General features: G+C 34.4%; 1 non-coding gene across 1 annotated transcript; it reads left to right on the top strand.

The window, feature by feature from the left end:
• The first annotated feature begins 5,295 nt into the window (after positions 1-5,295).
• Positions 5,296-5,402, top strand: LOC133053226 (U6 spliceosomal RNA). Its single transcript, XR_009692160.1, has one exon. It is a non-coding gene; the product is annotated as a U6 spliceosomal RNA (small nuclear RNA).
• The last annotated feature ends 13,619 nt before the right edge of the window (positions 5,403-19,021 follow it).

Genomic DNA, 19,021 nt, shown 5'->3' with positions numbered 1-19,021 from the left:
TGTCATCTTTGGAGAAATGTCTATTTAGATCTGACCATTCTTTGATTTTATCTATTTATCCATTTATTTATTTATTTTTGATATTGAGCTGCATAAGCTGTTGCATATTTTGGAGATTAATCCCATCTCAGCTGTTTCATTTGCAAATATTTTCCCCCATTCTGGGGGTTGGCTTTTCATTTTGCTGATGGTTTCCTTTGTTGTGCAAAAGCTGTAAGTTTGACATAAATTGCAGCAAGATCGTTTTCAGTCCATGAGTTAGAGTACTGAAAATAAATACCATGTCCTTTTGCAGAGCTACAGTGAGGATTTGATGAAATGATATATCAGAAATTCCTGAAATAAGATTAAATTTTCAACTCTAAGTTATATCATTAAAAGTTCTTCTGTTCACTTATCTTGTAACTATTAAAATTTTTGTTAACAGAATTTTATATTTGCAAATCAATAATGAATACTTATGGTATAATTACATTCAAGATGTAGTTCAAGAATTTTCAGAAGAATCATATCAATCCCATTGTGTAGCCAAAAAGCAAACATGGTAAAACTTTTCTTTTCCAATGTTGCTAAATAATATGAGGAAATATTAAGGAATGGTCACATAAAAATAAAATCTGAATTTAAATTGTGCTATATTTTATGCTAAAATATGTGATTTTATAGACTATAAAATGTACCTCAGTATTCCTGGGAGTTATACTACAGAAGAGCAAGGAGTCTTCTGGAAATGCCTGAGAAGTTAAGGTCAGTTTCTCCTAGGATCTTGGGAACAACATTCTATTCTGTCGTGGAAAGAATATGAGGATTGGAGGAGGCATCATATTTGCACATCAAAGACAATGACATTGAAATTCCCCATTCTACTTGTATCTCTAGAGGTGTTGAAAGACTTTAATGAAGACAGGAAACATTGCTCTGAAAATACATACAAATGTCATTTGTTGCATGTAGTGGGCAGGGCAAAATAGAGGACTGAACTGAAACAATAATGGCTACAGGGCATTTTCATTTTCAAAAGATTTTAAAAATTAACTGGAAAAATGTTGGAAATTGCTGGCTTGAAAAAAAAAACACTCTCTTCTGAGCTTCCAATGTGTATTGATATTGAGACACTTGGACTCATCTTAAGAGCTCCACTTTCATCTTAACTTTAAAATGTTGAATATTGAATTATTTTTCTTTGCTCCACCCCAACACTCCACAATGAGGAAATGCACCACTCTGTACCTATGTGCTAAAAACAGAAACCTGGAAGTCATTCTTAGTATTCTATATACATCATCTTCAACAAGCAAATCATCAATTATTTTTAAATATACCTTCTAAACACCCTTTAGAGTCTTTCACTTCTCTATATTTCCAAAAATGACTTTATCCAAGTCACTAATAATACTCAACTAGACTATTGTGGTAACTTCCTCAGTAGTCTTTTGCTTGTGATTTTCTCTGTATTTCATCCTCCAAAGCTTCATTTAACACTGTATCATAGACATCTGGCATATATGTCTGGCACATAGTAAACTCACAATAAATATTTGTTCAAGAAATACATAAATAAATGAATTTTTTTTAATTTTGATTTACTAAAATACAAATATATTTGTATACTACACCTACTAAAAAAACGCTGGGTGACTTTCTATTATTCTTAGGAGTAAATTTATATTTGAAAGCATATCTTCTGTGTGTCTTAATTATCTTTGCATCACTTACATTTTCAAGTTCTTCATTTGTTTCTCTCCCCACAATGACCTTCTGTATTTTGTATACTTCACATTGAACATCTTTCAGTTCTTCAAACATGGAATTTTCTCTCTTGTTTTCAGAACTTTAAACAGGGTGATTCTTCTTTTTTGGAATATTCTTTCCTCTTGGCCTGATCTAGGTAACTCCTACCTACTCTTATAATAACTCTCCCACCCATGTAATTTTGTTTAGAATGACTCATCTACATGCCCCCAAATCTGAGTCGGGCACCCCTTTTCTGTGCTCCACTACACGTGGTATTTACTGAGTCATAGCAGTTACCATACTAAATGAACTTGGCTATATGTCTGTCTTTCTCATTTGCAAAAAAGCAGGGAGCTTATCTACTCTGTTCACTTCATCTTTAAGCATACTTCAGGGACTTACATCTAGCAGGTGCTCAATAAGTATTAGTTCAATCAATCAATTAATAAATATAAAATTGATATCATATCATGTCTAGAGACTTGTCTAGTTCATCTAAAAGCTGGAACTTTATAGAAAATTGTTGTGTTGGTTGTTGTGATGCACAACCAGATCTCCTTTAACAAAGGACTTGCTTTTCAGCTACTTGGAGTGCTGTCAGTGTAGTCTTCAGTAGTCACCTGTTTTGAGGACGGCCTCAGCTAAAGAAAGTTATTGTGCCCAAAGTCATTCTCACTTCCCAGGTGTTCTGCATCCAGAAACTGATCCCCATGATTGCTTAGAGGTTTCAATCTTGTTCTACTACAAGACAGTTTTAAAAGTTTACCCTATCCATAGAGCTCTTCACAGAGTCAGTTCCGAAATTACTGCCAGAATTCATTTCAACTTGACCTCTCCTTCCGCCTTGTTCAATTGCCTTCACTTTTCTTTCACAGAGATTGATTCTAAGAGTGCTCCCTAATAGCCACATAGATCTCTAACCTCTGTCTCAGAGTCAAGTTCCTGAGGAACTCAATTTTTCAGCATCAGTGAATGAAGAAAGATGGGAATTGTTAGTTAGGTAAAAATTGGAACAAATGAATGATTCTTTTTTGTGTTGGTTATTTGAATTTTCCCACACCCCTATCTCCACTCTAACACCCATTCAATACACTTGTCTGCCCTGAGCATGACCCAGGAGACTGACTTCCACTACAGAGTACACTACCTGAACTACCTTGCTGGATGGTTCCCAATTGTGTTTGGCCCATGGAAGGTAGAATCAGGAGACAGTAGAATGAGGAAAAAGAGGCCAGGGTATTTGTGTGGTGTGTTCTGACACCAAATTTATGACCATTTTTACATCAAAAACATCATTTTTCCACACTGATTCTGCAATTTTTCAACAACACCAGGGTGTCCAATATAGGGAACAAGATGAACTACCCCAAAATATGCCACTTTGACATAAGGATTATTTTGAACTGAAGTAAAATGAGAATCAACTGTTACAGAAGGAAACCTTCCTGGAGCTTCTCTTATCTGACTACAAGGAGAAAATTTTGAGAAACAAGGACTGTTACAAATCCCCTTTCCTGGGAAATTTTTATGAACATGAAAAAGACAAAGTTAACACTGAGATGGGCATACACAAAAAAGCCCCTTATTTCAACAGTTCCTCCATATATTTTCCATGTCTTAGTCAGTTACTCTCAGAAGCCTAAAACCCTTTTATTTTGTCTGTGACTTGTCTACAAATTTATTACTCAGATTCCATTTAAGCCAAATTTTTATCATACCTTTGAGTTACTAAAGTTCCTCTGTGCATATGCACAAGGCATGCATTAATAAATTTCTGTGTTCTCTTTTAATTTGTTCTTTTGTCAGTCCAATTTGCAGGGCCTCAGTCAATAAGCCTAAGATATTTAAAGAAAAAAAATTATCTCTTATACTTTTTTCTTAGCTTTTATTTACCCTAGTAATACATTAATACATTTCCATTTTTGTGTGTACTAGAATGTTTTATATATACACACATACATACATATATCTATAATGTAGTATATATATACATATATACACATACACACATATATACATATACATATATATGAGTGTATATATATATATATATATATATATATATATATATATATCTCTCACACCTGCACACCTGTAAAAGTAGCAAAGCTTTATATGTAATCCTCTTTTAGTTCTTAGTCTACTCAGATGGTAAGTAACATTATAGTTTCCATGGTACTATGTCTGCATATTATTACTTTTGCTCTCTCAAAATAATGAAGATTAAATTATAAGCTTCTGAAAGTTGTAATGACATTGGCATGGCTATATCTGTTTCAGAGGGAAAGCAGAAAGGCAAATTGTTATTGGATTAAACAAAACACACTTTTTAAAGGGCCATTAAAAGACTCCTAATTTGTCAGAACAACTGGAATTTTTTCCATGACATCATGTAGGATTTCAGTTTATAGAAATTTGTAACAGCAGTAATAGGAAACTACACAATACCCAATAAGCAAAGTATTCCTTTTGTACCAGACTAACATAGACACTAATTAGATACATTTTCCATTTAAAAATTTATTTAAAAATTTTCCCCAGCTATTTTCAAAGAGCAATTTGATGAATGTATATGTATATATATTATATTCATTTAATATAATATATTATTTTATTTGATATTTAATTATTTACTATTTTATTTAATATAATATATTATAACATATATTTAATATAATGTATTATATTCATTATATTTATATTCATATATATAATATATGCATATATAATTGTATGTGTGTGCATCTCGGGGCAATTTTTTTTTCCATTTATTTTTATTAGTTGGAGGCTAATTACTTTACAATATTTTAGTGGTTTTTGTCATACACTGACATGAATCTTTGTTTTTTTTAAAGGCAGTATGTGTTATGCATGGGATTTCCCAGGTGGCACTAGTGGTAAAGAATCTGCCTGCCAATGCAGGAAAGCTAAGAGACGTAGGTTCGATCCCTGGGTCAGGAAGATCCCCTGGAGGAGGGCATGGCAATCCATTCCAGTATTCTTGCCTGGAGAATCCTTTGGACAGAGGAGCTTGCCCAGTCGCAGACAGTTCATAGTGTGGCAAAGAGTTGCACACACTGAAGCAACTTAGAAAGCACACATACGTGTTATACAGTATCTCAAAAATAATATTTGGTAAAATTAGTCACTAAATAATGGTGGAGTTCTTTTATTTGTAAAAAGTCCAAAATATCTGCTTTAATAACGTGCAAATAATTGCTCATCATTTGCGGCTCTTTCAAGCCACTCTGAAAGATATCAATGACCAATAAAATGTATAATTTTGTAGGATTTTTAATAAGCAAGGGATTTGAACAAACTACTTTATAATGAATATGTTACGTGACAATAAATACTCTTACAAAATTTAGCTTCTGACTTAAGAGAGATTTAAAATACTAAGAAGTAAACCATAAACTAAGCATACTTTTCTGTATATACTGTTTAGCACAAAGGGGAAGCAGCAGGTGTCCAGGTCTACACCTATGTGGAATTACTGTCTCATGTCTTTATGTGTTTGAATAAAGCTTAGCAATTAACCCAATTAAAATTCATATTCTAGTGCTCGCTTCGGCAGCACATATACTAAAATTGGAACGATACAGATAAGATTAGCATGGCCCCTGCGCAAGGATGACACGCAAATTCGTGAAGCGTTCCATATTAAAAAAAAAAAAAAAAAAATTCATATTCTATTAATATAGTATTCAATTTTAGATCTACAGTGTTTAAAGGTATGATATTTTGATAAGATCTCTTCATCTTTAAACCTGCAATATCAACTCTTTAAAATTAACTTCTTTAGTTAGATACTTGGCCCAGCATTCAAGATAGACTAATTTTCTCATTGTTTTAGCATGAGTGGTTATGGGTGTTGAAAGAAAATCACAATATAAAATTAAAAAAAGGATAATCAGACTTTTCAAAATCAAACTGGACCAGCAACATTTTTCATAGTTCACAGTGTTTAAAGATTAATCAACCGTTACCACAGAGCACTTGTATTGATGTTGTCTGATTGATTGTTATCTTAGTAATGTTGCTTAAAGATGGAAACAGGAAGTAAATACCATAGTAACTGTACTGGTTTGACTCTTAGCAGAAGCATAATAATCAAGTGCCTAGAAATGGAGAGGTGACTGATTCTCTCAGCTCTGGATAACCTAAGGTTGTAGTACAGAGTACAGAGAAGTGGGATGACAGAGGATGAGATGGCTGGATGGCATCACCAGCTCAATGGACATGAGTTTGAGCAAACTTCAGGAGATGGTGCAGGATAGGGAGGTCTGCAGTGTTGTAGTCCCTGGGGTCTCAAAGAGTCAGACACGACTTAGTGACTGAACAAAAACAAGGTTGTAGTGCCATTTTATTCAACTCAGCATAGTCATGTGTGCTTATTAAAATGCAGATTTATGGATGCTCTTATAAAACAATTCAATTGAGTACATTTTAAAGATGTTATTGACTTTGTTCAGTAATTCATGAATCAGACAGCAGCCCATTTAGCAGATAGAAAGGAGCTCCAAGGAATATGTTTAATTATATATGCTATATATATAATGCATATATATTATATATGCTATATAATTATAGCATATATGCACATATATTATATGCTATAATTATATATATTGCATATGCTATATAATGCTATATAATATATGCATATATACTATATATGCAATCAATATGCTAATTGAAAGGCTTATACAGGCAGAAAGGAGCAGGACAAGGAAGTTATACTAGTAAAAAATGAATTGGTTATAAAGAAAAATGCAAGGTCATTTTCCTTTAAAGGAAGGCAGGGGTTTGTCAAGCAGATTACCTCAGAAGTGCTGACCAGGTAATTTTTGCTTGACTGGTTTAAGATTACATTTTTGAAAGAATGAAAACTAATTAAATGATAAGTCTCTTTCTGCTCTGAAGTAAAAGGAATCCAGATAGGAAAAGAAGAAGTAAAACTCTCACTGTTTGCAGATGACATGATCCTCTACATAGAAAACCCTAAAGACTCTACCAGAAAATTACTAGAGCTAATCAATGAATATAGTAAAGTTGCAGGATATAAAATTAACACACAGAAATCCCTTGCATTCCTATATACTAACAATGAAAAAACAGACAGAGAAATTAAGGAAACAATACCATTCACCATTGCAACAAAAAGAATAAAATACTTAGGAGTATATCTACCTAAAGAAACAAAGGACCTATACATAGAAAACTATAAAACACTGATGAAAGAAATCAAAGAGGACACAAACAGATGGAGAAACATACTGTATTCATGGATTGGAAGAATTAATATTGTCAAAATGGCTATTCTACCCAAAGCAGTCTATAGATTCAATGCAATCCCTATCAACCTACCAACGGTATTTTTCACAGAACTAGACCAAAGAATTTCACAATTTGTATGGAAATACAAAAAACCTCGAATAGCCAAAGTAATCTTGAGAAAGAAGAATGGAACTGGAGGAATCAACCTGCCTGACTTCAGACTCTACTACAAAGCCACAGTCATCAAGACAGTATGGTACTGGCACAAAGACAGAAATATAGATCAATGGAACAGAATAGAAAGCCCAGAGATAAATCCACGAACCTATGGACACCTTATCTTTGACAAAGGAGGCAAGGATATACAATGGAAAAAAGACAACCTCTTTAACAAGTGGTGCTGGGAAAACTGGTCAACCACTTGTAAAAGAATGAAACTAGAACACTTTCTAACACCATACACAAAAATAAACTCAAAATGGATTAAAGATCTAAATGTAAGACCAGAAACTATAAAACTCCTAGAGGAGAACATAGGCAAAACACTCTCCGACATAAATCAAAGCAAGATCCTCTATGACCCACCTCCCAGAATATTGGAAATAAAAGCAAAACTAAACAAATGGGACCTAATGAAACTTAAAAGCTTTTGCACTACAAAGGAAACTATAAGTAAGGTGAAAAGACAGCCCTCAGATTGGGAGAAAATAATAGCAAATGAAGAAACAGACAAAGGATTAATCTCAAAAATATACAAGCAACTCCTGCAGCTCAATTCCAGAAAAATAAATGACCCAATCAAAAAATGGGCCAAAGAACTAAACAGACATTTCTCCAAAGAAGCCATACAGATGGCTAACAAACACATGAAAAGATGCTCAACATCACTCATTATTAGAGAAATGCAAATCAAAACCACAATGAGGTACCATTACACACCAGTCAGGATGGCTGCTATCCAAAAGTCTACAAGCAATAAATGCTGGAGAGGGTGTGGAGAAAAGGGAACCCTCTTACACTGTTGGTGGGAATGCAAACTAGTACAGCCGCTATGGAGAACAGTGTGGAGATTTCTTAAAAAACTGGAAATAGAACTGCCATATGACCCAGCAATCCCACTTCTGGGCATACACACTGAGGAAACCAGATCTGAAAGAGACACGTGCACCCCAATGTTCATCGCAGCACTGTTTATAATAGCCAGGACATGGAAGCAACCTAGATGCCCATCAGCAGATGAATGGATAAGGAAGCTGTGGTACATATACACCATGGAATATTACTCAGCCATTAAAAAGAATTCATTTGAACCAGTCCTAATGAGATGGATGAAGCTGGAGCCCCTTATACAGAGTGAAGTAAGCCAGAAAGATAAAGAACATTACAGCATACTGACACATGTATATGGAATTTAGAAAGGTGATAACGATAACCCTATATGCAGAACAGAAAAAGAGACACAGAAATACAGGACAGACTTTTGAACTTTGTGGGAGAATGTGAGGGTGGGATATTTCAAAAGAACAGCATGTATACTATCTATGGTGAAACAGATCACCAGCCCAGGTGGGATGCACGAGACAAGTGCTCCGGCCTGGTGCACTGGGAAGACCCAGAGGAATCGGGTGGAGAGGGAGGTGGGAGGGGGGATCGGGATTGGGAATACGTGTAAATCTATGACTGATTCATATCAATGTATGACAAAACCCACTGGAAAAAAAAATTTTTAAAAAAAGACAAAAAAAAATGATAAGTCTCAGTTTTGTGATGTGGAGCTTAGCATAAGTGACTCAGTTTTTGGCTTGTTGTCTTTTTGTAACAGTGACATCTCAGAAAGCCTGAATATGAGTATCTGGGATGGAGTTTAAAAACATGCAGCTTAAGTAATTCCTTCACAGAGTTATTATGATTCTTAAATGTTGAGTACCTCTGTTCTAAAGTAAGAGTGAAAGAAATGTTGAGATGACAAAGCAAGGCTTTGACTATGAAATGAGTTTTCTATTTAGTGTTCAATTAAGTTCAATATTATTAAATAGTATGAAATGGGTAAATGTAATAGCACAGTAAGACATAAAAGAACCTTGCTTTGACTTTGTTCTATACAGGAGAATTCATTCTAGTCGTTCTGGGTGTCAGAATCTCATCTTCAGTTATTAGACAAGGGCTTCTGAATACAGGTATTTTAAGACATTAAAAATTAATAGATAAAAACAATTCACACTATTGAATAACAGCATTAAATAATTTACTACACAATTTTCTTAAGGGTAAACTTTGCAACAATAAATGTAGAAGAACTATTTCTAACTTTCCATACTGCCTCTCTTTAAAATAGTTAATAAACTCTTAGCTCAGTGTAGTTAAGAAAACTCTACTTGTTCTATCATATTATGAATTGCTTTTCTAATATCATTTAGCACAGCCTTTTTTTTTTTTGCTCAGCCAATGTTATTCTGCACAATCCCTTCCATGTCTCAGGTCCCATATTACTATTAAAATTTTACTATGTTTCTTTCTATACTTATTCAAAGTTTACTTCATATGCAATATCTTTATCAATTACATATATAAGAGCTGAATCATTCTAAGTTCTTTACAAAGATTTCTATCTTCACATTTTCTTATGTTCTGTTAAGATATGTAGTCTTCTACCTCTTTCCAAGCAGTCTTATGCCTTTTATGTCTGTTATGTCTTCTGCCCATGCTACAGCAAGTGGAGGATCTTAAAATTCTCACTTTTTTTCACTAAAATGATAATTACAGAGTAAGAAAAAAGCTGAAAAGGGATTTCCCAGTGGGTAAAACATGGCCACCATGATACTTCTTATTTAGCACAATATTAAATTAGAAATAACTCTTGATTGTTGCTTCTAGGAGTTTTAGCATTTAATTGTTTCTCTGCTGAGTCTATGTGAGGAACATGTAAGTACCAGAAGTTAAAAAAAAGAAAAAAAAAAGAAAGAAAGAAAGAAAAATAGGCATGAATCAAGTTACCAATTGGCCAAGACTGGAGATCAAGTAGTAACAGATTATTGAATGAGAGAGCCACACAGGAGTGTCTAGAAGCCAAATGTTGAAACTAGAGCCTGATAAATAAGCACAACAAAGTCAAGGGTTTGATTTGAAACTAAGGCAGAGATGGCATTCCTTATGGTCTCCTGGATATGCATACGTAAATATAGTAAAATATTTGAAAATAGTTGAGATTGAGAGAAATGCAGCTATAGTAATTGATTTGAGTAGTAATTGTGGATAGAAAACAATCAAACAAAAAATACTATAAAAAAACTATAATATCTTGCAGTGAGATACCTCAAACTTATTCTATTGTACAAACAATTTCACTCTTATAATTTTTGTTGGTAGCTGTGATATTGTCATTTATAATAATATATATTTAGCTTTTGCCCCTGTTTCTGACACAGAGCTCCTAAAACCCTTGAAATTTTCTTGAAGAGAGCAGTAAAGGTTTCTCTTGTTATGTTATTGAGATGACTTTTAGACTACATCTAAGGATGGAAACACATTGCCAGGAGAACCTAACGTGATTAGACAGTTGGAACTTTCAGTTCACCCATCTGACCTTTGAAGAAGAGGAACTGGAGGTTGAAAAAAATCACCAATGGTCAATGGTTTAATCAATCATGTCTATGTAATAGAGTCTCTATTAAAACAAAAAAGACACAATTAGGAGAGCTTCCAGGCTAGTGATCACATAGAGATTTGGGGAGAATGGCACATTTTAAGAGAGCATGGAAGCTACATGCCCTTTCCCCATATCTTACCCTGCACATGTCTTCTTCCACCTGGCTGTGATTTATATCCTTTTTGATAATAAAACAGTCTAATGAGTAAATTAGTTTCCTGTGGTCTCTGAGCCATTCTAGAGAAGTAATGAAACTCAAAGAGGAGGCTTTTATAACTTCAAATCTCTGTAGTTGTTCAGTTGCTAAGTTGTATTCAAATCTTGGCCACCCAATGGAACTCAGGATGCCAGACTTCCCAGTCCTTTATATTTCCCGGAGTTTGTTCAACCTCATATTCATTGAGTCAGTGATGCCATTCAACTATCTCATTCTCTGTTGCCCCCTTCTCATCCTTCCCTCAGTCAAACATGACTGAGTGACTGAACTGAAATGAATGAGACAAGATGCTATGATCTCCTCTTTCGTCCTCATCAAGAAGCTCTTTAGTTCCTTTTCCACTTCTACAAGTAGGGTAGTATCATCTGCATATCTGAGGCTGTTGATATCTCTCCCTGCCATCTTGACTCCAGCTTGTGATTCATCCAATCCTGCATTTCCCATGATATACTCTGCATACAAGTTGAATAAGCAGAATGACAATATATAGCCTTGACATACTCCTTTCCTGATTTTGAACCAGTCTGTTGGTCCATGTACAGTTCTTACAGTTGTTTCTTGATATGCATACAGGTTTTTGAAGAGGCAGGTAAGGTGGTCTGGTATCCCCATCCCTTTAAGAATTTTCCACAGTTTGTTGTGATTCACACAGACAAAGGTTTTAGCATAGTCAATGAACAGAAGTCATTGATTTTCTGGAAATCATTTACTATCTCTATGATCCAAAGAATGCTGGTAATTTGAACTCTGGTTCCTCTGCATTTTCGAAATACAGATTGTACATCTGGAATTTCTTGGTTCATATACTGCTGAAACCTAGCTTGAAGAATTTTGAGCATTACCTTCCTAGCATACAAAAGGAGCACAATTGTACAGCAGTCTGAACATTCTTTGGCATTGCCCTTCTTTGAAATTGGAATGAAAACTGACCTTTTCCAGTCCTATTACCATTGCTGAGTTTTTTTCAAATTTGATGGCATATTGAATCCAGCACTTTAACAGCATCATCTTTTATGGTTTTAAATAGCTCAACTGAAATTCCAGCACCTCTACTAGCTTTGTTTATAGTAATGTTTCCTAAGTTCCACTTGACTTCCAATCTATATTCAGTTGGTAAAAGAATGGGTAATAATTTGAACATTTGACTAGCTTGAAAATGGGGAGGCAGTCTTGTAGGACTGAACCCTCAGTCTGTGGGAAAGAATGCTCTGTCTGGGTAGATAGTACCAGAATTGAGTTGAACTCTATGACATTCACCTGATGTTCCAAGAATTCTTGGTGGTGTGGGGAACACCTTTCATCCAATACACACATGGAAATTGGGTACTAGAGTCATTTGTTCAATTATAGAGAGGAATAATTACCAAAAAGTATTTTTTTTCCCTAGACATTGAGTCTGAATGTATATTTTACATTTATAAGGATAGTCAACCCTGAATATTCATTGGAAGGAGTGATGATGAAGCTCCTTGAAGTGTTGAATCTCCAACACTTTGGCCACCTAATGCAAAGAGCCAACTCATTGGAAAAATCCCTGATGCTAGGAAAAAATCGAAGGCAGGAGAAGGGGATGACAGAGGATGAGATGGTTGGACGGCACCACTGACTCAATGGACATGAATTTGAGCAAACTCCGGGAGATGGTGAAGAACAAGGAAGCCTTGCATGCCGCAGTCCATGGGGTTGCAAACAGTCGGATACGACTGAGCAACTGAACAGCAACAGAACCCATATTACCCCAATCTATTGAAGCAGTTTTTACTCTTCTTCAAATAAAATGTTTCTCCCCATATTGGAGGATCTTTTGAAGCTTTAAAATTAAAAAGTATTTGATAATTATATTATCAAAAATGCAGAAATGTACAAGGTGTTAAATTTAAGATCTCAGGATCAGAAACACATATATGAACATTGTCAAATTTAATCCAAATATATAGAGTTGCCAGACTTAGAAAATAAAAATGTTGAATGTCTGTCTAAAAAATGAATTTTAGATAAAAATATTTTAATACAATCACATCCCAGGTAATGTCTATAGTAAAAAAAGAATTGTTTACCTAAAATTCAAATTTAATTTATTTGACATCAGCAATTTTTCTAGTAATCCTATTTTAATAGTATAGGATGTATTTACTGATTTTTCTTACAGGACCAAAACCCCCCAAAAGCCATGAATCTGAAAGATTACTTAATAGAACATCTGTGTAAATAGTTCTAGGTACATTTTACATTATATTAACATTGTCATTATATTTAACACTATATTATTAAATTTAAAGATCAGATAGATGTCAAATAGTTACAATATTTTTTCTGTTGTAAGTCTTATAATTTTAGCGTTAATAAAGATTTTCCCTTTTCCCACTTGTGTTTGTAAAATAATTAGGGAATAGAAGTAAAAGTCAGAAATATCACCATATTACTGAGAATTAAACTTAGAGAACATACATAACTCTGTGGGCAAGTAGACTTATTCAGATGTTACCCATATGTAGGAAAGTATGCTTGTTAGCATGTCACCATTGAACTGTTCAGCCAGTAATAGACACAACTGGACAATCAAAGACTTACCCTTAGTGGAAGCTTCTTCTTTAAAACAGCATGGCAGAATGAAAAATAGCTGCTTTCTAGAGCCTCAAAAAGGAGAGGTATTCATTGAGGTAAAGAAGTTTCACTTCTTTCTCTTATATTATTGCTTCTTCCATGTGGAGTTGGAGAAAGGAGTTTTCTTCTCTTAGTTTCTGACATTGTAAGATTTATTTTTATTCTTGACATATAAATGCTTGTCTTTGGATAGAGATAACAGTTTCACAACTTTAGGGTATAGATTGGCATGTTAAAAAACAACAACAACAACAACAACTTTTATTATCAAGGAGCCATACTGAAATAATATGCCTATATGCAGTAGGGCTTACTTTGCAGTTCTAATCATATTTATATTCTATACACCTTTTAGGAGTATGAGACAAAGGTTCAATGCTCTTATTTCATCAACTTAAAGCATAGTAACTTTGCTTCAATCTGAGTTTATCAAAATTTCTGAAAAGAAGTTCTAAAAATAAAATGATTCACAGTAAACATAGTTTGGACTAATAATCATAGAAAATTGAAAAACTTTACTCCATGATTTCTAGAAATTTTTTTTCCTGTATTTTGTATACTTAAAAATAAACAATTATTGAAATTATTGAGGCTTACTATGTCACTGAGAAAAGGAGAGTTGAAGAAACTTGTTTAAAGTTATAAATGTTCCAGAAATCCAAGTACACAGAGTGAGTTGAAAGAACATTTTTTTTTGTTCATTTTTACTAGTTGAAGGCTAATTACTTTACAATATTGTAGTGGTTTTGTCATACATTGACATGAATCACCCATGGATTTACATGTGTTCCCCATCCCAATCCCCCCTCCCACCTCCCTCCCCATCCCATCCCTCTGGGTCTTCCCAGTGCACCAGCCCTGAGCACTTGTCTCATGCATCCAACCTGGGCTGGTGGTCTGTTTCACCCTTGACAGTATACTTGTTTCAATGTTATTCTCTCAGAACATCCCACCCTCGCCTTCTCCCACAGAGTCACAAAGTCTGTTCTGTACATCTGTGTCTCTTTTTCTGTTTTGCATATAGGGTTATCGTTACCATCTTTTTAAATTCCATATATATGTGTTAGTGTACTGTACTGGTCTTTATCTTCCTGGCTTACTTCACTCTGTATAAAGGGCTCCAGTTTCATCCATCTCATTAGAATTGATTCAAATGAATTCTTTTTAATGACTGAGTAATATTCCATTGTGTATATGTATCATAGCTTCCTTATCCATTCATCTGCTGATGGGCATCTAGGTTGTTCCCATGTCCTGGCAATTATAAACAGTGCTGTGAAAGAACATTTATAAATCTTTATTAATATTGTGAGGAAGTACTATAAAAGGTTGGTAAGTAGAAACTTCGATTAAGTACACTCGGGAGACCAGAAGAGGAAGCTCTTAAGCCTTGCAACAATAGCAGAGCATAACAGGAAGAAGAAAGACTCCTCTTCTTTTCTTGCAACAACTCAGCCAATGAAAGGCTATGGAATCTGTGTTTACTATAGCCTTCACAACTTCCTTATCCTCTCTATAAAAGAGTTTTCCTCCCATTACCATATGGAAATTTGCATGTGTCTTACTATGGCTGCAGATCTCAAATTGTAATTTTCTGCTAATTATAAATATACCGTTTTTTTTTTAAATAATTGTCAGTCTATTTGTTTTGGGTCAACAGCACTCACTTACTTATGGAATCATGCTGGGATGATATAGCTAATTAAATAGATCTTATCCATTTATTTCATAAATATAACCTTAATTAATGGGCAAATAAATTCATTACTTTAATAAGACATTATACTGGAAAAAATGGGTAGAGGAACCTTTAAACTGAGGGACCACTTTTTCTCTATCAGAGACGCCATTGTTATTTACATTTTTGCATAATTATATCCCCCTTTTTTATGATTTTAGCCATCTACCTATTTTTTTCAAAACTTGATAAAACTGCATACATATATGAAGAAAGGAATACATATAAGAACATACATACATACATATGAGAACAAAGGAATATGTTCGTGTCTCAAGTATATTTATTAACATTTATAGACAATAAGTGAATGAAATAATGTATTTGCTTAAATAAAAGAAGACTAGCTTCAATTATTCCAGAAATAAACCTTTTTTCTCAAAAGGCAAATATTTAATTTTAAAAAGACACAACAATTTGATTAAGATATTTGGCAATTTTGAATATTAATTTGATGTTTGTATTAAGGTTAAAGTATGATATTAAAAGGGTGAAATCACATAAAAACATAAAATGAACACATGCAAAATATTTTGTTCAGGTAAATAATTGATGAGGGGACCAGTAAGATTTTAAAAACAAATTCAAAGGAAAATTTGAAGCATAACCATATATATGGCTTCCTTGGTGGCTCAGATGGCTCAGATGGTTAAGAATCTGCCTGCAGTACAGAAGAGGCAAGTTTGATCCCTGGGGAGGGAAGATCCCCTGGAAAATGGAATGGCAACCCACTTTAATATGCTTGCCTAGATAATTTTGTGAACAGAGAAGCCTGGTGGGCTACAGTCCATTGGGTCACAAAGAATCAGACATGAATGAGCAACTAACACTTTCACTTTTCACTTTCATGTACATATATACATACAGTTAGGAATGATAAAAATGGATTTGTTAATGGATATAAAACTGATTAATATCCTATAGAAAAATAAGATACAATGTTTTAGGGTTATCTTTTATTCAGGGTAAAAATCAATTTATCACTACCAAATAAAATTACTTTGCATTATTATTTGTTTTCTACACCTAAAATTCTACCCCTATTTAGATAATCCCTAGAGAGTTCACTAGAAACCTGCAGCAATCCACTGAAATGATATATTATTTGCTCATTTTGAAATCTTTGAAAATATTTCTGAAGTTAAACAGAGTGGTAATAGAGGGAAGATTACCTTTTATGGAAGATTATATTGTTTAATCCTTTATAATTTCTGGGAAATATAGCTATTCTGTTAGACTAATTATCAGATTCTCTCTTATCCTTTTATTATAAAATAAAAATTGCATATCTATTTATCATGCCAAGGAGATGATAATTCCTTTTTTTTTCTGACACTATAAAGTAAAGATGAAAGAGCTAATCATTAATTGATCCCAGATTAATAAAGACAAAATACATTTTTATATTTCTTAAATAATAAATATTTTATTCTTGGTCATACATATGGCTATTATTCCTTCTCATAAAAAAACTGGAAATAGAACTGCCATATGACCCAGCCATTCCACTGCTGGGCATATACACTGAGGAAACCAGAATTGAAAGAGACACATGTATCCCACTGTTCATTGCAGGACTGTTTACAATACTGTTTACTGTTTACAATAGCTAGGACATGGAGGCAACCTAGATGTCCATTGGCAGACAAATCGATATATGTGGAATTTAGAAATATACACATAAAGGTGGTAATGATAACCCTGTATGCAAGACAGCAAAAGAGACACAGATGTATAGAACAGTCTTTTGGATTCTGTGGGAGAGGGCAAGAGCAGGATAATATGGGAGAATGGCATTGAAACATGTAAATTATCATATGTGAACCGAATCGCCAGTCCAGGTTCGATGCATGATACAGGGTGCTCGGGGCTGGTGCACTGTGATGACCCAGAGGGATGGGATGGGGAGGGAGGGGGGTTCAGGATGGGGAACACATGTACACCCATGGTGGACTCATGTCAATGTATGGCAAAACCAATACAATATTGTAAAGTGATAAATAAATAAATAAAACTGGAAAAAATAAACAGAATTTGCTATAAATTGAACTATACTTCAAAATTTATATGTTGAAGTTCTAGCTTCTACTGCCTCAGAGTGTGACCTTATTAGAGAACAAGATCAGTACAGATGCAATTTGTTATAATGAGATCACACTGAAGTAGGTTGGGACCCTACTCCAATATGACTGGTGTCCTTAAAAAAAAGGAGAAACATGGACACAGATGATATACAGGGAGAATGACATGTAAAGTTGAGGGCAGAGATCTGAGTGATGCTTCTACAAGCAAAGGAATGGAAGATATTGCTAGTAAACCATCAGAATTAAAGTTAGAAGCATGGGACAGATTCTCCCAGCCATCAAAAAGAATCAATCCTGCCAACACCTTAATTTTGGACTGCTAACCTCCAAAAATGTGAAACAATAAAGTTCTATGATTTAAGGTATTTAGTTTGTGATTCTTTGTTAGAGAAACACTAGGAAACCCTTATAGATCTTAGGAGATAATTTCAAAAGCTGACTATAAATTAAATAGGAAATTAGAAATAAGTAAGTGTGCCATAGAACAATTGATGAAGATTTGTAACTCAAGATAAGTTTTGATGAGTGAATTCTGGCTAGATGAAAGAAATGGAAGATAGACACTAAGCAAGAGGAGCTATATAAACTTTGTGGAAATAAGAATGTATGTATCAAGAGCAACAGACTAGAAGGCATTAAGATTTAGTAGAATAAATAAAACTGATTAGGGAGTGGTGAAAAGTGGGTATATATATGTATACACACACACACACATATGAAGCAAAATCGCTGTCTGAGGAGGCCTTACAAATAGTTGTGTAAAGAGGAGGAGCAAAAAGCAAAGGAGAAAAGCAAAGGTATACCCATTTGAATGCATAGTTACAAAGAAGAGAAAAGAGAGATAAAAAAGCTTTCCTCAGTGATCAGTGCAAAGAAATAGCGGAAAACAATAGAATGGGAAAGACTGGAGACCGCTTCAAGAAAATTAGAGATACCAAGGGAACATTTCATGCAAAGATTAGATCAATAAAGGACAGAAATCGTATGGACCTAACAGAAGCAGAAGATATTAAGAAGAGGTGGCAAGAATCACAGAAGAACTGTACAAAAAAGATCTTCACAATCCAGATAATCATGAAGGTGTGCTCACTAACTCTCACCTAGAGCTGGACATCCTGGAATATGAAGTCAAGTGGGACTTAGGTAGCATCACTGTGAACAAAGCTAGTGGAGTTGATGGAATTCCAGTTAAGCTATTTCAAATCCTAAAATATTATGCTATGAAAGTGCTGCACTCAATATGCCAGTAAATTTGGAAAACTCAGCAGTGGCCACAGGACTGAAAAAGGTCAGTTTTCATTCCAATCTCAAACAATGTTCAAACTACTGCACAGTTGCACTCATCTCACACGTTAGTAAAGAAATGGTCAAACTTCTCCAATCCAGGCTTCAACAAAACATCAAAAAAGCAAGAGAGTTCCAGAAAAATATCTATTTTGGCTTTAATGAGACTATGCCAAAGCCTTTGACTATGCAGATCACCACAAACTGTGGAAAATTCTGAAAGAGATGAGAATAATAGGCCACCTGACCTGCCTCTTGAGAAAGCTGTTTGCAGGTCAGGAAACAACAGTTAGAACTGGACATGGGACAACAGACTGGTTCCAAATAGGAAAAGGAGTACATCAAGACTGTATATTGTCACCCTGCTTATTTAACTTATATGCAGAGTACATCATGAGAAATGCTGGGCTGGAGGAAGCACAAGGTGGAATCAA

Source organism: Dama dama, chromosome X, assembly GCF_033118175.1.
Source record: "Dama dama isolate Ldn47 chromosome X, ASM3311817v1, whole genome shotgun sequence".
Classification (NCBI taxonomy): Eukaryota; Metazoa; Chordata; class Mammalia; order Artiodactyla; family Cervidae; genus Dama; species Dama dama.
This window is presented reverse-complemented; position numbering and strand designations above follow the sequence as displayed.